The sequence below is a fragment of the Zingiber officinale genome, chromosome 5B, assembly GCF_018446385.1.
Source record: "Zingiber officinale cultivar Zhangliang chromosome 5B, Zo_v1.1, whole genome shotgun sequence".
Lineage (NCBI taxonomy): Eukaryota > Viridiplantae > Streptophyta > Magnoliopsida > Zingiberales > Zingiberaceae > Zingiber > Zingiber officinale.
Genome location: NC_055995.1, coordinates 56,106,301 through 56,127,260, shown reverse-complemented (window position 1 = coordinate 56,127,260; position 20,960 = coordinate 56,106,301).

Sequence of the window (20,960 nt, the reverse complement as noted above, 5' to 3'; positions counted from 1 at the left end):
GTCGTCGCCAAGATTACATCAGCAGATAACCTGGCAGATCCTTTCACAAAGGCCCTTCCGGCGAAAGCATTTGATCGGCATGTGGAGGGGATGGGAATCAGATGTATGACAACAGATATGGAAGCTTAGTCTTTTAGTATAAGTGGGAGATTGTTAGGGTGTATACTAAAAGCCTAGCTTTTGTAAACATTTATTTTTGAAATTAAGAATCACATTTGGTCAATATCTACATTTATTTGTTAAATGTAATTGTTCAATTAATTTATATAGTAGATAACATGGAGTGTGGTGTCACACTCAGAAGATCATGTTGTCGGTTCTTTATAAATTATAAATAGTTGCTCGCGACTAAGATGGAAAGGAACAAGCCATTAGAATAGTTGTAGTGTAATAAAGTATTAGTTTATCTTGACTAATAAATTACACTGATACACTCTAAGTGTATTGAGTATGACCATTTTAGATAAGTTCTTTTTGTACTGACTTAATAAAAGAACTAAACTTTAGTTATTATGGAAGTGTGTGCTCTTAATCCTAATACAATAACAAGCAAATATATTTAATATTTATTTCTTTGACTTATCAAAGGGTGAGGTTTAGCTTGATAAATCAATATGGCCGATAAGTTGGGAAATGATATTACTTATAGTGTGTGTTATTGATTATAAAAGAAATCTGTGTCCTAGTTATCTAGGTTGAAAATGTCCCCAAGAGAAGCTCATAAGGATTGTCATGTTAAACCCTGCAGGTGGACTTAGTCTGACATGACAATGAAGTTGAGTGATACTACTCTTGGAGCTAGATATTAATTAAGTGAGTTGTCAGTAACTTATTTAATTAGTAGACATTTGTTATCTTAAACACAGGGAGACTAACACACTCATGATAAGAAGGAGCCCATAATGTAATTTGGGATTGGTGCGGTAGTGCGATAATAACTCTCTAGTGGAATGAGTTATTATCGATGAACTTGAGTTGTGTGTTCGGGACGAACACGGGATACTCAAGCTCATCGGAAGGCCAAAACCAATTTTTCCTCTAGGTCCCTGTCGTAGCCTCATTATAGCCTCATGTCCATCCAAATGTAAGGCTCTTCTTGGTGTCCAAGAAGTGGGTCGGTCCAATGCTTGGTGACAAAGCAAGGGCTGGCCACATCCTCTTCTATAGGGGTCGACCCTTTGCTTGGTGACCAAGCATGAAGGGGCCGACCACAATAAATCAAAAAGGGAGGGTTGTTTTCAATTTTTTAAAAATCTTCTCTTTGTAGAAAACTATAAGTTTTAAAAGAGAGATTTTAATTTTAAAAACTTTCCTTATTTGAATTAAGCCACATGTTTCAATAGAGAGTTTTAAAAGTTTTAAAACTTTCCTCTTTTAGCCATCCTCATGGTTTAAGAAAAAAAAGAAGATAAGTTTTAAAATTAAAATTTTCTATCATAATGTTATAAAAGGAAATTTTATAAGAGAAGTTTTAAATTTTAAAACATGGTTTTAATTTTTAGAACTTTCCTTTTTTAACTCCTACTTTAGGAAAGAGAACTTGTAAATTTTATAAGAGGATTTCTTCTTGTAAAATTTTAAAAAAAAATATTTCCTTTTTCCTTTGATGAGGTGGCCGGTCACCTTGCTTGGTGCCCAAGCAAGGGGCCGGCCATAATTAAAAATAAAAAAATCATCACAAAAATTAATGTTGGTGATTGATTCAATCAAGAGGAAAGAAAAGGAAAAATAAAAAGGAAAAAGGAAAAACTAGAGGATGATTTTATTTTTTGTAAAAAGTTTTTCCTTATTTGCCTTGGACAAGTAATATAAAAGAAGGGGTGAGGGGGCTTCATGAGACACAATTCTTATTCTCTTGCTTGGAAACCCTCTTGGTGTGGCCAGCCCTCTCCCTTCTCTTTTCCCTTTTGCTCTCTTCTCCTTGGTGGTGGTGGTGGCCGAATTTTATAAGAAGAGGAAGAAGCTTTTGGGTGGTATTCATCTTGGAGGATCATCGCCCACACGACGTCCAAGGTGAGGCGAGGAATACGGCAGAAGATCTTAAGGTCATTAGCTTATAAAGAGAAGGTATAACTAGTAATTTTCTTCCACATCATACTAGTTATTTTCTTTGTAAGAATTCTAAATACAAGATGCAATTAGATCTAGATTTTCGAATTTATTTTTCGAGTTTGTGTTTTCTTCTTTTTCGAATTTATGATTCGATTGTTCTTTTTGGTTAACCTAGAGTTATTTAAGGAAATTAAATATTAGCTTTCCTTAAAAGGCTTTATCTAGGCGGTGGTGGTTGCTCCCATATCCAAGAAGGTCATGTGCCTCACCATGCAGTCCTGGAAGCTAATTTTGGAAATTAATATTTAATGGAATTAATAACATAGGTGGATTTGAATCAATAGTGTTAAGTTCCACTTGCGATTCAAATCTAAATCATTAAGAACAGATAAGTTAAATTTGGAATCAATGATGTTAAGTTCCGTCTGCGATTCCTAATTTAACTTCTAAAGAACACAATAGGTTGTTTAAGGAAAGGTTCGATGCTTGTACAAAAATTTTTGTACAGTGGAACCGGTACATTTTCCTTGGACTAACCAACAGGTGGCTGGTTTGCTTGAAGGAGAAGAAGAAGAATGAAATTTCCTATTTTGGCATCCCTTGATAGCTCAAGAGTCTTGGAGAAGAAGAAGTGGTCGCGGTGGAATTCATCTTGGTAGATCGTCGCCCACACAACGTCCAAGAGGAGGTGAGGAATACAACAGAAGATCAAGAGGTCTTTAGCTACAAAGAAAGGTATAACTAGTTGTCTTATTCCGCATCATACTAGTTTTCTTTGTATGGATTTTGAAATACCAAACACAAGAGGCTATCAGTTTTAGACAATAGATTTTATGTTTCGATTTTGTGTTTCTTTTATTTTTCAATCTTGTGATTCAATTGTTCTTAGTGGTTAAACCTAGGGTTACTATAAGGAGATTAAATATTGAATTTCGTTGAAAGGCTTTGTCTAGGAAGTGGTGGATGATCCCATACCGAAGAAGGCCTAGTTCCCCGTCATGTTTAACCTGGAAGCCGATCTTTGAAATAAATATTCAATCAACTTTGTAACATGGGTGGATTTGGATTAATAATATTAAGCATCGTTTGTGATCCAAGTTTAAACCTCTAAGAAAAGATAAGTTGAACTTGGAATCAATAATGTTAAGTTTTGTTTGCGATTCCAAGTTTAATTTCTAAAAAACACAATAGGTTGTTAGGAAAGGTTCGGGACTTGTGCAAAATTTTTGTATAGGGGAACCAGTACGATATTCCGAGTAGCAACCAACAATTGGTATCAGAGCGAAGTTTTAGCCTCTGTGTGTTTGGTTTTCAGTTTAATTATGCACATGTCATACATAATTTAGGCATAATAATAGTAGGATATGCATATAGATTGACTCTGTGGTTGCAGGTATCCTATATCTAACTATTATGGCCCTAATGTGTTTATGTGTGATTGGACCCTTGGGCATGTCAAGGGCATTTTATGTGTGTGTACATGATTGTAATATTAAATACAGCAGGAGCTATATTAGTTATTAGGATTTTATATTTTTGTTCGATCTAGATTAAATGTACATTCCCTTGTGGACTATAGGATCGATAAATGTAAAATTTTATTTTTTGTCGCGGATCGTATCCTTACGAGGCGTGGTGCTATTGAAGGACCAGAGGTGCAGCAGAAAAGGAAGCTCGCTGGACATGACGAAATGAACTCTAGGACTAGCGGCTAGGGTTGACGACTGCTAGGGCTGTTGGCACATGAAGGACAGTGATAGAAGGGGCCATAATAGTTTGAAATTTATTTTTCCATATTTATTGCTTTTATTTGCTGTGATGTGTGTATGTGTGCTTGCATGATAAAATTCCTCATTTTAAATAACTAAGTGGGGGAGGGATTTTAAATAAATTCCACGGTCTCCATTACTAGATTGTAAGTGATGCAAACAAACTTGCGCGTTGGCTCTGAGTGCCTTCCTCCACATCGGATGAGTTTATTTGCGGATCACTAGATCAAATTTCCTTTATGGATGGTTATAGAAAATTATTTAGGAGCGTGCGATCTTCTCCATCTGAAGGGGCACAATCCTATTTAATGGACTAAGTATCAAGTAATGGTATACACTTAGGAACATTTAATAATATCCTCCCCATCAGAGTCACTGCTATTATTTGTGTGACCGAAAAAAATCAACTATTAATTTGTCATAAAGATAGGTTGACAAGATAATAAAATTAATGGGTGAAGTCCCTCTTACAAATCTTTGAATTTATATACGTCCACACTATCGTGGCATATAAAATTTACGGTGTTTGAGGTAATTTTATTTGTCATAAAGATAGGTTGACAAAATAAAATTAATGGATAAAACCCCCTTTTACAAATGTTTGAATTTGTATATGCCCACACTATCGTGGCATACAAAATTCGCGGTGTTGGAGGTAATTTTATTTGTCATAAAGATAGGTTGACAAAATAAAATTAATGGATAAACCCCCCTCTTACAAATGTTTGAATTTGTATACGTCCACAATATCGTGGCATACAAAATTCACGGTGGTTGAGGTAATTTTATTTGTCATAAAGATATGTTGAAAAGATAATTAATGGGAAAACCCCTCCTCTTATAAATGTTTGAATTTGTATATGTCCACACTATCGTGGCATACAAATTTCACGGTGTTTGAGGTGTTGGTGAATTTAAATGATATTGTTTGAGGAATCAATATTATTTTAAATTCTAAAGTCTTGACCATATATTGTGATTCTTAAGATTTCAAATAGTTTTCAATCCTCTTATAGGATAAACTTACTGGTCCCAATTACACTGATTGGAAACAAAACTTGGACATTGTAGACTATAAGGACTGTCCTCTCAAAAATGAGAACAAAATAGGTGTATCTTATTCATTAGTTGTTGAAACATGTTTAGTGGTGTTATCTACCAGTACATGGTGTAATGCCCGAAAATTCTCAAATTAATTTTATAAATATTCTATTATTTTTCTGGAATTTTAGGATATTTTTATGGAATTTTTATAATAGCCGAAGTAGCAAAAATTAAACAAAAATGTAAAATAGCTTAAGCGGGGGTTTGAACCCGAGAGCTATTAGACCCTACAATTTATAGATGACTTTAGTAACCAAGGGGCCCCAGCAGGGGTGTGCTGAAAGGAAAGGAGAGCAATTATATTTAAGGTTTAGTTAGGGTGTATTAATCACTTAATATAGATAGGGAAATTAAGTGGAGAGTTATTATTTTTGGATCGGCAACTCTCTTTTCCCTCACCCTCACACGCCGCCCTCTCTCCTCTCCCGCACCCTCACGACACGCCAAGCTCAAGAGACCTAGGGTTCCATCCCTAGGGTCGTAGGAGCACCTTTCGTCGACAACTCCGGCACGAGGACGCTCCCCTCCACAAGAAGAACGTGTAAACGTAAGAGGATCGCCGAGGAGACCTCCTCCGAAAATCTAGCGATTTTGATCGTAAGAAAACTTAGCGCAGGATGTAAGTAACCCCTCACCTACAATATAAGTAGCTCATCGTATGTTTTGATGTCCTTAGTTCGCATTTATGATCTTAGTGTAGCCATATGCAGAATTAGAGCATACCAGGAGCTCGATAAAATGACTGGTACAGTTATATGTTATAGTAGGCATTTTTAATAGTTCAGTTAAATGCCATAGATGTATTTTAATAGCATACATGGTCTTGTTTCGGTTATATGGGACTACGGTCCAATGGGTGGGCTCCCATAGTTGCCTCTAAGTTCAGATAACCTAGTTCTAGGTTCAGATAACCTAGTCAGACAAGACAAAATAATTAGATTAAAAATCAGTATTTTATTTTATCAGTGGCACTATACTGGACTTCAGTTGTCCTTGGGTTGGGCTCCCATAGTCGTCCCTAGGTTTAGATAACCTAGTAACCCTACTAGATTCGGGACTTGCTACCTCGGGCCTAGTTAGGGATGCGCGCACAGCAAGCACAGTTGTCGGACCCATCAGCAGCATGTTTATTATTTTTATCTATTTATGAAGATAGTTTTCAAACCTCACAACCAGATATGTGAATATAGCTTAGCTTCAGTTTAGTTTTCGTAGTGTTATAACACATAGCCTAGTTTATGTATCGATTTAGTTAGCTTGTTGATACAATGAGTAGCCTTTTGTTCAGTAATTGTTTAGCATGATTTGATTGTCCATATGTCATGTTTTAGCATTTTCAACATGTATTACAAATAGCATATTTTGAAAGCATGATCTTATCGAATGCATGTTTTGTGAGGTAGATGGTTTCTTACTAAACTCTCAAGCTTATAGTTTCCTTTTTCCTTATACTGCAGATAAAGGTAAAGGGAAGATGGATTAGCGGAGGCTGGAGGGCAATGTGATAAAGATGTGTGTGAGAAGGAACTTGGAATGAAGATCTTTGGGAACTAGCAAATTTAAGAACCTAGTATTTATTATAGTGTTACTTTCCTGCACTTTTAGTTATTTAAGTGTCTTGAATTATTAAAGTTATGCTTAGATTACTCGCTGTCTGGATATTAGATAGCTAAACATGAGTAATGACATGCCCAGTAGTAGTGTTGTGTTTGTAGTTGAATTTCTGATGGTTTTATACGAGGTCGGGTCTGATTTCTACAGAAATCAGAAACTCAATCGATCAGTCGATCGATTTGAAGAAGTCCCCGCGTACAGAATGTCATTGAGTCAATCAACTAATCGATTGGGGAGCCCTCGATCGATCAGTCGATCGATCGAAACGCGATCTGCCGCGTACAGAGAGCTGATGAGTCGATCAGCTGATCGATCGGCCATGGATCGATCAACCGATCGATCGGGAATTTAAATCCCGCGAACAGAGAGCTTCTGAATCAATCTCTGGATCGATTGGCCAGACTGGATCAATCAGCCGATCAATCCAGACGGGACTTCCGTGCACAGTAGCACGTTGGATCGACCAGTGGATCGATCAAACCACTCCAATCGATCAGCCGATCGATTGGAAAGTCTGATTTCAACTGGAAAGTCTAATTTCAGCTTTTTGATTAAATAGGAAGTTTAGGTTCCCTTCCGTAGCATATATACAACTTTAGGAGGGTATTCTAAACATTGAATTCCAGATTTTATAGCAATTAGCGATGAGACTTTAATTTGTTCAGTTTTTCCACACCTTACAAAATAGTTTAGCATAGCATATTGTAACCCCCGGCCTCGCAGCCTAGACAGTAGGAGGTGGGTCGTTACACATGGTGTGTATAAACGGGAGCCACTAATCATGTCTGTAATTCATTGCAAGGGTTCTAGGAAACCCGACAACTATATTAAGGAGAAAACACCGTATACATGGGCAATGCTACGAAAGTGGTGGTTGTTGCAGTGGGAGAATTTTATTTTAGGAATAAAAATATTGATTTTGAGAAATTGCCTTTATGTACCAAGTTTTTAAAAAGAATTTGATTTCAGTTTCTAAACTTTTATGAATGGATATTCTATTTCTTTTGATGACAAAGTAGTTGTCAATAAAAATAGGGAAGTTATCTATTCTGGTACATTGATAAGTAATTTGTTCAATAACTCCCACGATGCAACAAATGGTAATTGATAACACATCTTCTAATTCTAATAAGAGAAAGTAGCCTTCGGAAATGAACCAAACATCTTTGGCATCTAAGGCTAGGTAATATTAACTTGAGTAGGATTCAAAGGTTAATAGATGATGGACTTTTGGGTTCATTGGTGGTGGAAAATTTTCCAACCTACGAATATTGCTTGGAAGGAAAAATGACCAAGAGATCTTATAAGACCAAGGGGTAAAGAGCCAAAGATGTGTTAGAATTGGTTCATTCTGATTTGTGTGGTCCTATGACTATCCAGGCGAGAGGTGCTTTCGAATATTTTGTCTCTTTTAAAGACAACTATTCGAAATATGGGTGCATTTATTTGATGCGTCGCAAGTCTGAGTGCTTTGATTAGTTCAAACAGTACAAGACTGATATGGATAAATGTCATGGTAAAAGTATAAAGACACTACGGTTTGATCGTAGTGTCAAGTACCTCTCAGGATAGTTTAGGAATTACTTATCAGAAGTTGGGATTCAATCCCAACTATCTGCACCTGGTACCCCCCAGCAGAATGGTGTAGCAGAACAAAGGAATAGGACTCTTATTGGAATGATTAGATCGATGATGAGGTATTCAGAATTACCAAATTCGTTTTGGGGATATGCTCTGGAAACAATAGTGTGCATTCTACCTTCTAGGTCAGTACCCTCTAACCCTATAGAATTGTGGAATAGGTGTAATCCTACTCAGAAACATATTCGGATATGGGGAAGCCCAGCACATGTGCTGAAGGGAGACACTGATAAGTTGGAATCATATACGGAAGTTTACTTGTTTGTGAGATATCCTAAAAGAATGAAAGGTGGTTTATTTTATAATCCTAAAGATCAGAAGGTCATTGTTAGCACCGATGCTTGATTTTTAGAAGAGGACTATGAACCACAAGTCCATGAGTAAAATTGTTCTTGAGAAAAAGAGAGGGCGCGTCTAACTTAGTACCAATAGTACAAGATGAGATACCACAAGAAACTGCAACATGTGTTACAAACGATACACAATTATAGACAGTGCTTCATTGTAGTGGGAGGGTTGTTAGGCAACCTGAAAGATTCATGCTTTGGGAGAGTTTTCGGACTCGATCCCTGGTGAACATGAAGCTGATCCCCGAACATATGATGAAGCACTCCAAGATAAAGATGCAGCAGCTTGGCAAAGAGCGATGAACTCTGAAATAGAATTCATATATTCTAATAAAGTCTGGGAGCTAGTAGAACCACTAAATGGTGTAAAAGCTATTAGGTGTAAATGAGTCTACAAAAGAAAAAGAGGGACAGATGGGAAGGTGGAAACTTTCAAAGCAAGGCTTGTTGTAAAAGGATATACTCAGAAAGAGGGAATCGATTATGAGGAAACCTTTTCGCCGGTAGCTATGCTTAAGTCTATCCGAATACTTTTATCTATTGCTGCTCATATGGATTATGAGGTTTGGAAAATGGATGTCAAGACAGCTTTCCTTAATGGAAGTCTTGAAGAAAATATCCATATGAAGCAACCAGAGGGGTTTATTGCAAAGGGCAAAGAGCATCTTGTATGTAAGCTCAATCAGTCTATTTGTGGACTGAAGCAAGCTTCAAGAACTTAGAATATCCAGTAATCTAGTCTTATGGATTTATTCAGTATCCGGATGAGTCTTGTGTATACAAGAAGAGTGATGGAAACGTGGTGGTATTTCTTTTACTATACGTAGATAACATTTTGTTAGTTGGCAACAATATCAAAGTGTTATCAGAAGTAAGGGTATGGTTGTCCAAGCAATTCGATATGAAGGACTTGGGAGAATGTAGACATATTCTTGGGATCAAAGGAATAAGGGATCGTAAGAAAAGAATATTATGTCTATCCCAAGTTTCATATATCGATACTATCCTAGCTCGTTTTAGCATGCAAAACTCCAAGAAAGGTTTTCTACCTTTAAGACATGGAGTATCTTTATCTAAAGAGATGTCTCTTAAGACATCAAAAGAGATAGAAGAAATAAAGGCAGTTCCTTATGCTTCGGCTGTAGGAAGCCTAATGTATGTGATGTTATGTATGAGACTAGATATCTGTTTATCGTGGGCATGGTTAGTAGATATCAAAGTAACACAAGACAAAGACATTGGATTGTCGTAAAACATATATTAAAGTACTTGAGAAGGACTAGAGATTATATGCTGATTTACCAGGCAGATGACTTGCTCCCTGTGGGTTACACGGATTCGTATTTCCAATTAGATAGGGACAATAGTAAGTCAACCTCAGGGGTTTGTGTTTACTTTAGGAAGTGGAGGTATAACAAAAGTGAAATGCATTTCAGACTCCACCATGGAAGCAGAGTATGTGGCAGCCTCTGAGGCAGCCATAGAAGTTGAATGGCTCAGTAACTTCATGATGGACTTAGATGTGATTCCTAGTTTGCCCAAAATTATTACAGTTTATTGTGATAATAAGTGGTGCAGTAGCAAACTCGAAGGAACCACGAGCCCATAAGGCAAGTAAACACATAGAGCGCAAGTACCACCCAATACGAGACATCGTATAATAAGGAGAAGTTGTTGTCGCCTAGATTGCATCAGCAAGATAACCTGGATCCTTTCACTAAGGCCCTTAAGGCAAGAGCTTTTGATGGGCATGTTGAGGGGATGGAAATCAGATGTATGACAGCATAGTCTTTTAGTATAAGTGGGAGATTGTTAGAATGTATACTAAAAGTCTAGCTTTTGTATAAACACTTATTTTGAAATAAGAATCACATTGGTCAAATGACTACATTTATGCTAAGTATAGTTGTCCTTTTAATTTATATTGTAGATAACATGGTGTGAGGAGACACACAGAAGTTCATGTTATCAGTTCATTATAAATTATAAATAGTAGCTCACAACCAAGATGGAATGGGACAAACCATTAGAGTGGTTGTAGTGTAATTTGGTATTAGTTTATCTTAACTATAAAATTACACTAGTACACTATATGTGTATTGAGCAGGATAATTTGAGGTAATTCTTTTTATACTGACTTAATAAAAGAACAAGATCTCTGTTATTATGGAAGTGTATGCTCTTAATCCTGATATAATAACAAGCACGTATACTTAGTATTTATTTCTTTAATTTATCAATGGGTGAGATTTAGTTCGATAAATCAATAGGCCCGATAAGTTGGGAAATAATATTATTTATATGGTATGTTGTTGATTATAGAAGGAAACTGTTGTTAGTGAGAGCCCTAAAGCCGATCATATGATGATTGTTGTATGGACTCATTGTATCATATTCCTATGTATATATATAAAGGCATAGGGATCCAAATAACTAAGTATAATAGCATCTTTGAGTAGAAGGTTCTTACCTATATCAATTGATTAGTTGAATCGATAGTGAGATGATATAGGGAACACTACTCTTAATCATTCCTAGTCAAGTATTAACATTCAGGGACAATGTTAATGCGACAAGACTAGTATGTAGGTCAACTCGATGACTTGATCTCACAAGTCATGGATATAGAGATATCAAGTTGACACATGGGTATGCATTGGAGAATGTATACTGAATGACCCGCCATGAGAAAGTATCATGGATCATTATATGAGTGTCATATACTTTCTCATGTGGCTATTAGTATGACTATTAGTCCTTGGACCTGAAGTCACCATGGTTCCCTACATAAGGAGTTGCATACTTTGGCTTCGTCAAACGTCACCCGTAACTGGGTGGACTATAAAGGCAATTATTGGATATGTAACAAATTATGCGGAGGCATGTGGGTGATGTAGATGGGATCTATCCATCCTATATGACGGGAGTGACATCATTATTCTTGATAGAGTGAGACCACTAAGTGCATGGTCATGCCCAAATGAGTCAATATGAGATGTTGAGCTCATTTGATTGAGTGAGTCTACTTGGGATTCAAGATTAGATTGATTAGAGGATGACACGGTCTATGCCTCAAGTTAATCAATCTAGATGTCAAGGATAGAAGGACATTGTTATATATTGTGAGGAGTCATAATTAGTAGTCACAAAAGTGATGTTAGATCTCAACATTCTTTTAACTTGAGTAGTAATGATGTGTTGTTAGATACCGCTCATTACTTATGCTTCTAAATGGGTTTAGGAGCATTGTCAACGTTACAAGAACCTATAGGGTCACACACAAAGGGCAATTAGATGGAGATTATGTTCATATGATGAACCAAGAGGATTAGGTTCATGTGATGAACCAAATTGGATTAAGAGTAATCCAAATTAGATTAATTGAGTAAGACTTGATTGAGTAAGACTTGAGTTAGACTCAAGTGAGACTAGACTTGAGTTAGACTCAAGTGAGGCTTAATGATGATATTCATTGAATTTTGAATTCAATGATAAATGGAATTCAATTTGAATTTTAGATTCAAATTTTGAATGAGTTTCAAAATGGTCATTTAATGAATAATAAATATTCATTAAATATTCATTGAGGCTCATTAATGAGGCTCATTAATGGTGTTAATGAGCATTAAGTATTTTCATTAGATGAAAATACTTAAGCCATTTTTTACTCATATTTTCATGGTTGATCATTATTATTCCTCTCTCTTCTACTTCTCTCCCTCTCCTCCTCCTTGGCCGAACACCTTGGGAGTGCTAGCACACTCTAAGTGTTTTTTCCATCTCTATTGTTTGTGTGGATACGCATAGAGGGGTGTTCACTTGACACCCTTGAGATCCGACAACCTTGGACGAGCGGGATAAGCGAAGGGCTTCGCATCAAAGGTATAAGCATCTCCTTAACTTGTAGATCTAGTGTAGATCTAGGATTAGAGAAACTTGTACATGAAATTATGTTTTTATATTCGCATGGATCCGGTGGCATGGGACTTCGGGGTTTCCACAAGGCAAAAATATGGTTTTTACGGCTCGAAAGTTCCAACAGTGGTATCAGAGCCACGTGCGAAGCGTGTATGAGTTTCATTTTTGTTTTTATGAAAAACATTCAGATCTGTAAGTTTCTGTATATTTATAATTTTTATAGATTTTATGGATATTTTTCTCGTATAGGCGAAGCAACAAGTGTTTGGACACTTGTAGGCTTCGACTACCAAGAAAACTTTTTAGAAATGGCAAGGTTTTGCCCAAATCATTTTGGCATAGAGGCTTAAGATGTTGTAAGATCATCGTAGGACACTCGCGATATTTATTTCACGAGAAGGGGTACTGCCCCTAACCCCCCTAACCCTGCAAGGGGCATTGTCCAGTGATCACGCCCAAAAATCGCTAAACGGGACCGACGGAAAATTTTGACTCATAAAATCATAAAAATTGTTGTAAAATTATAGAAATTTATGGAAATTACATAATTTATAATTATGTATCATTTTTGTGATGGTCATGGTCCAAAGACCCAATTTGATTGGACAATTTGTGTTGTAATTCATATTATGGCCTGCGTGCCATTTTGTGTGATTGTGCGTGTTGTATATTTGATACGCGACCTGCGCGTCGTGCCTTTCTATTTTATTTCCTGTTGTAAAATAGTTTAGACTCAAATGTAACTCGATTTTCATCTTTGTAATGTACAAAATGAAGCGGTGGAAGGTCCACTCGAGACGAAGTTACTAGGAGGATGCGAGCAACACATGGCGGTCAAAGGGAGGAGCTTGAAGAAGCTGTTGACCCTAGGTTGACCATCCGATCTTCTCATTGGCTTGAGAAGATCATAGTAGGGCCATAACTAATCACAATTTAAATTTAATTAATTACTTGTGTGTGTATGTGATGCATGCTAGTGTAGAGTAATTAATTATGCCTTGACGATTAGATTAGATCTTAATCACGTATATGATACACATCAACGATTAGATTAGATCTTAATCGCGTCAACTCAAAATGCCTACCATGCCATGATACTCATCACTACCTCGATCACATGTTATTGTTGAATCTGCTAAAGCATAGCAACGCATATTATCTTGGTAGGGTGCGGAGGGACAATCTTGGTCCCGCCTATCAACTCATGGGTGACTACAAACTCAATTAGATTGAGTATAACTAGTTAAATCGGATTTAATTGTATACATTATACAATAGTTGGAAGATAGGACAAAATCATATTTATATTAAATCTTGGGCGATTTAGCCAAAGCTAACTCAAGTTTTAATATAAATGTGCATCTTGATCCTATAAACAAGAGTTGCATAGAGATGTAATTGGTAATTAGTTACCTACCGATCATACTGAGTCTTGGGCGATTTAGCCAAAGCTAACTCAAAGCATGGTATGATGTGGATCTTGTCCCACAAGAATTATAGCTAGTTGGTTAGAATCTAGTAGGTGTGGTTTGACCACATCCATGACTTGATTTTATAAAAGTTCTATAATTCAGTGGGAGCATCATTAAATTAAAGGCCTAATTAAATGATTAGCGGAATATGATATTTATTTTTCTGCATTTTTTTTCTATTGTAGATTGTCATGTCGTCAAACACGAACTCCTTCTCCTTGCGTTCTGTCCTTGATATGGACAAGGCTAATGGAGCTAACTTCTTAGACTGGTACAGTGTTGGTTGCTACTCGGAAAACCTATAGGTTCCACTGTACAAAAATTTTGTACAAAGGTCTGAACCTTTTCCTAGCTACCATGTGTTCTTTTAAATTAAATTTTGGATCGCCTGCGGAACTTAACACGTTTGATCCAAAACTTAATCTATTTGTTCTTTTAGGTTTTGACTTGGATCTCCTGCGGAACTTAACATGTTCGACCCAAGTCTCCTTAAGTTATTAATTCCATTAAATATTAATTTCCATAATTGGTTCCCAGTACTGACGTGGCGAGGCACATGGCCTTCTTGGATATGGGAGCAACCACCACCGACTAGACAAAACCTTTTATAGAAAGCTAATATTTAATTTCCTAAAATAACTTTAGGTTAACCAAAGAGAACAATCAAATCACAAGGAAAAGAAAACACAAAAGAACACAACATCAAAAAACATATTCGAAATTCTAGAACGTAAGCCTCTTGTATTTGGTATTATTTCCATAAATAACTAGCATGATGCGGAAAGAAAAATTCTAGTTATACCTTGTAGAAAAACCTCTTGATATTCTACCGTATTCCTCTTCTAACCTCGGACGTTGTGTGGGCAACGATCTTCCAAGTGAGAAACCACCAAGCACCTTCTTCTCCTCCTAGCTAGGTTCGGCCAAAACAAGAAAGCTTCACCAAGGAAGAAGAAAACCACCAACCAAGCTCTAAGAGATGCAAGCTTCCTCTCCTTCTTCTTCTTCTTCTTCTCCAAGTAGTATCCGGCCTCCACAAGAGCTCCAAGCAATAGAGAGTTTCGGCCACCACAAAGAGGAAGAAGAGAAGAGATGATGGCCAGCCACAATACCAAAGAAAAGAGGGAGAGAAAATAATAGAGGTTGTCTCTTGAAGGCACCCTCACCCCTTCTTTTATATTCCTTGGCCTAGGCAAATTAGGAAATTTAATTACAATAAAATTTCCTCAATTTCCTTGACATGATTTAATTGAGAAAAATAAAATAAAATTTCCCAAATAAAACTACATTGGCCGGCCACATCATTGGAGAACAAATTGGACAAGTTTCAATCAACAATTAAAACTTCCTAATTTGTTTTTGGAAATTTTAAAAAATAAAATTTCTCTTTAAAAATCTCTTCATGGTTGATAAAAGGAATTTTCTATAATTTTAATTTTATCAACATGTGAATAATTTTAAAGAGAAAATAAAATATCTCACCAATCTACAAATAAGGAAAGAGATCTAATCTCTTTCTTTAATCTTTTGTAGATCTTTTATAAGAGAGATATTTTAATTTAAATTCTCTTTAATAAATTATTTCTTCCACATAATAAAAATTAAAATTAAAATTCCTTTTAATTTAATTTGGCCGGCCCCCACTAGCTTGGGTTCAAGCTAGGGCCGGCCACCCAAATTCATACCTAGGCCGGCCCTAGCTTGTTCCCAAGCTAGCTTTGGCCGGCCCCTATTGGGTGGGTATAGTAGGTGGGTATAGGTGGGTATAGAACTCTACAAATAAGAGGCTACGATAGGGACCGAGAGGAGGAATTGGTTTTGGTCTCCCGATAAAATTAAGCATCCCGTGTTCTCCCCGAACACACAACTTAATTTTATCAATGATAATTCATTCCACTAGAGAACTATCATTGAACTACCGCACCAATCCCAAATTACATTTTTTGGCTCCTTCTTATTATGAGTGTGTTAGTCTCCCTGTGTTTAAGATATCGAATGTCCATTAATTAAGTGAGTTACTGACAACTCATTTAATTAATATCTAAGTCCAAGAGTAGTACCACTCAACCTTATCGTCATGTCGGACTAAGTCCACTTGCAGGGTTTAACATGACAATCCTTATGAGCTCCTCTTGGGGACATTATCAACCTAGTATCTCTAGGACACAGTTTCCTTCTATAATCAACAACACACACTATAAGTGATACCATTTCCCAACTTATCGGGTTTATTGATTCATCGAACTAAATCTCACCCATTGATAAATTAAAGAAATAAATATCAAACATATGTGCTTGTTATTATATTAGGATTAAGAGCACACACTTCCATAATAACTGAGGTCTTTGTTCCTTTATAAAGTCAGTATAAAAGAAACGACCTCTAATGGTCCTACTCAATACACTCTGAGTGCACTAGTGTAATTATATAGTCAAGATAAACTAATACCTAATTACACTACGACCTTCTAATGGTTTGTTCCTTTCCATTTTAGTCGTGAGCTACTGTTTATAATTTATAAGGTACTAATAACATCATCTTCTGTATGTGACACCACATACTATGTTATCTACAATATAAATTAAATGAACAACTACAAACAAATGTAGACAATTTGACCAAATGTGATTATTTATTCATAATGAATGTTTACAAAGCTTAGGCTTTCAGTATACAATCCAACAATCTCCCACTTATACTAATGACTAAGCTGCCATATCTTCTACCATACATCTGATTCCCATTCCCCCCACATGCCGATCGTTTGGAAGGGCCTTAGTGAAAGGATCGCAGTTATCGATGCAATCTTGGCGATGACAACTTCTCCTCGCTTCACAATATCTCGTATCGGTGGTACTTGCGCCTATATGTTTACTTGCCTTATGGGCTCGTGGTTCATTCGAGTTTGCAATTGCACATTATCACAATAAATTGTGATGATTTTGGGCAAACCAGAATCACATCTAAGTCCATTAGAAAGTTCGAGCCATACTTCTTCTTAGAGGCTGTCACATACTCACTTCCATGGTTGAGTCCGAAACGCATTTTGCTTAACACTCCTCCATGAAATGGCTCCACCTCTAAAGTAAACACATGCCGATGTAGACTTAGCTTTCCCTATCTCGATTGGAAATCAATCGTAACCCAGGGAGCAAATCGTCGCTTGATAAACTAGCATATAATCTCTAGTCCTTCTCGGTACTTTAATATATGCTTTACAATCCAATGTCCTTGTCCGGTTACTCGATCTCTCATGCCCAGAAAACAGATATCGTGTCTCGTACATAATTGCATACATTAGGCTTCCTACAAAGCATAAGGAACGCTTTCATGTCCTCTATCTCTTTGATGTCTTTGGAGACATCTCTTTAGATAGAGCTACTCCATGTCTAAAGGTAAGAAACCTTTCTTGGAATCCTGCATGCTAAAGCGAGCAAGGATTGTATCTATATATGAAGCTTGGGATAGACACAACATTCTTTTCTTACGATCCCTTATAACTTTGATCCCAAGAATGTGGCACAATCTCCTAAGTCCTTCATATCAAATTGTTTGGACAACCATACCCTTACGTCGATAATACCTTGACATTGTTGCCAATTAACAAAATATCATCTACGATAGTACAAGAAATACCACCACGTTCGTTACACTTCTTATATACACAAGATTCATCCGGACTTTGAATAAATCCATATGATTGGATTACTTCATTAAACCGGATGTTCCAAGATCTTGAAGCTTGCTTTAGTCCATAAATGGACCGATTGAGCTTGACACTAGATGCTCTTTGCCTTTTCAATGAACCCTTCGTTGCTTCATATGGATGTTCTCTTCAAGACTTCCATTAAGGAAAGTGTCTTGACATCCATTTGCCAAATCTCATAATCCATATGAGCAGAATGGATAAGAGTATCCGGATAGACTTAAGCATGACTACGGTGAAAAGGTTTCCTCATAATCGATTCCCTCTTTCGAGTGTACCTTGCAACAAGCCTAGCTTTGAAGGTTTCTACCTTCCCGCCCCTCTTTTCCTTTTATAGATCCACTTGCATCCAATGGCTTTTATACCATCGTGGTTCTACAAGCTCCACCTTATTAGAGTACATAAACTCTATTTGAATTCATTGCCTTTTGCCAAGATGATCTATATCTTGGAGTGCTTCTCATATGTTCGTGGATCGTTCATGTTTAGGATCAAGTCCAAGACTCTCCCAAAACATGAATCTATCGTGCCTTACAACCCTCCCACTACGACGAGACATGCGTGGTTGTGTATCATGTGTGACACGTGTTGCGGTCTCTTGTGGTACTTCATCTTGTATCGTTGGTATAGTAGACATGTCTCTCTAAGTTCTTCTAAAATAACTTTACTATCGCTTGTGATCCATTATATAGTCTTCTTCTAAAACGGGCATTGGTGCTAACAATGACCTTGGTCTTTAGGACTATAAAATAAACCTCCTTCGTTCCTTTGGGATATCCTACAAACACGCGAACTTCATCGAGATTCTAACTTATCAGCATCTGGTTTCAGCACATGTGCTGGACTACCCCAAATCCGAATATGTCTTAGACTGGGTTTTCGCCCATTCCACAATTCTATGGGAGTAGAAGAAACTGATTTAGAATGTACTAAGTTCAGAACGTATACTGCTGTTTCCAGAGCATATCCCCAAAACGAATTTGGTAATTCTGAATAACTCATCATCGATCTAACCATCTCCATAAGAGTCCTGTTCCTTCGTTCTGCTACACCATTCTGTTGGGGTGTTCCAGGTGCAGACAATTGGGATTGAATCCCAGCCTCTGATTAGTAATTCCTAAACTCTCCTAAGAGGTATTCACCACCACGATCAGATCGTAGTGTCTTGATACTTTTACCTAATCGTTTCTCCACATCAGCCTTGTATTCTTTGAACTTATCAAAGCACTCAGACTTGCGGCGTATTAGGTAAATGTATCTGTATCTTGAATAATCGTCTATGAAAGAGACAAAATATTCAAAACCTCCTCTCGCTTGGATAGACATAGGACCACACAAATCAGAGTGAACCAATTCTAACACTTCTTTGGCTCTATACCCCTTGGCCTTGAACGACCTTTTGGTCATTTTACCTTCTAAGCAGGATTCACAAGTTGGAAAATTTTCCAACTCTAATGAACTCAAAAGTCCATCGGCTATAAGCCTCTGAATCCTACTTAAGTTAATATGACCAAGCCTTAGATGCCAAAGATATGCTTGGTTCATTTCCGAAGGTTCTTTTCTCTTATTAGAATTAGAAGATGAGTTATAAATTTCCATGTTTTGCTTTGTGGAAGAAATTGGATTTAAAGTATACAAATTGCCAACTAATGCACCAGAATAATCACTTTATTTCTTTTAATAACTACATCTGAAAGAAAGAATATCCATCTAAAAGCAGTTTAGAAACCGAAATTAAATTCTTTAAAACGGTACATAAAGACAATTTCTTAAAATCAAATTTTATTTCTACTAAAAGATAAGTAGACGTCTCCCACAATAGCCACCTTAGTAGCATTGCCCATGTAAATCTCCTTGATAGTCGGGTTTCGGAACCCCGCAAGGAATTGCGACATGATCGATGGCTCCGTATTACACACCGTAGATAACACCGTTAAACATGTTTCAACAACTAGAGCATGAGATATACCTTTGTTTTGGTTTCTACGAGGACATCCGCCTTCCAATGTCCTGCCGCTTGCAGATGAAGCACTTTCCTTGGCTTCTTCACCCTTTAAATCGTACTCGAGATTTATTCACTTTCTTTGTGAGCCTTGTTTCTTCTTCTTTCCTCTCGGTTTAGAAGTAGAACCATTTTCAGCAAAGTGAATTTGAGAATTATGACGAAATAATCCTTCCGCTGCTTGAAGTTCTGTCAGTAGTTCCCCTAATGAATAAATCCTCTTATTCATATTATAGTTCAGGCGGAACTGCTCAAAACTTCTAGGTAGCATTTGGAGGATCATATCGATCTGGGTTTCCCCATCAATTTCTCCTCCAAGGATCTGAATCTCGTTCAGATAAGCCATCATCTTTAGGATATGATCCCTTACAGGAGTACCCTCTTGCATGGTGGCTGTCATTATCTTTCTCATAGCTTCTTGTCTAGAAGCCCTATCCTGATGACCAAAGAGTTCCTTGAGATTGTTCATAATATCATAAGTTGTTGGTAAATCTTTATGCTGATGTTGCAATACATTTGACATTGAAGCCAAAATGTAACACCGCGCCATCTCATCTGCCTTTACCCATCTCTTATGATATTCAATCTCCTCTTGGGTAGATTCACCAGTGGGTGCATCAGGACAAGGTTCAGTCAGTACAAATTTATAGCTTTCAGCAGTCAGAACAATGTCCAGGTTCCTTTTCCAATCTATGTAATTAGGTCCAGTAAGTCTATTTTGTTGAAGTATGATGGACAGTGGGTTGAAAGTCATCCTAAGAATCACAAATAACTTTTGGTCAGAACTCTAAATTTAGAATAATATTGATTTCTCAAACAATACTATTTTAAATTAACCAACACCTCATAACACCGTGAATTTTGTATGCCACGTTAGTGTGGACGTATACAAATTCAACATTTGTAAAGGAGGGTTTTTAACCCATTAATTTTATTATCTTGTCAACCTAACTTTTGACAAATAAAATTAATAGTTGGTATTATTTGGTCACACAAATAATAGCGTGTTGGGGAGGATACTATTAGATGTGTCTAAGTGTACACCATTACTTGACACTAAGTCCATTAATAAGATTGTGCCCCTTCCGTTGGGGAAGATCACACGCTCTTAATTAACTTCCTATAGTCATCCAAAAATGGAAGTCTGTTCTAGTGATCCGCAAACAAGCTCATCCGTTATGGAGGAAGGCACTCAGAGCCAACGCGCAAGCTTGTTTGCATCACTTACAAACCAGTAATGGAGACCATGGGATTTATTTAAAATTCCCTCTCCCACTTAGTTATTTATAAATGAGGAATTTTAACTATGCTAGCCTACTTTACTTGTAAACTAA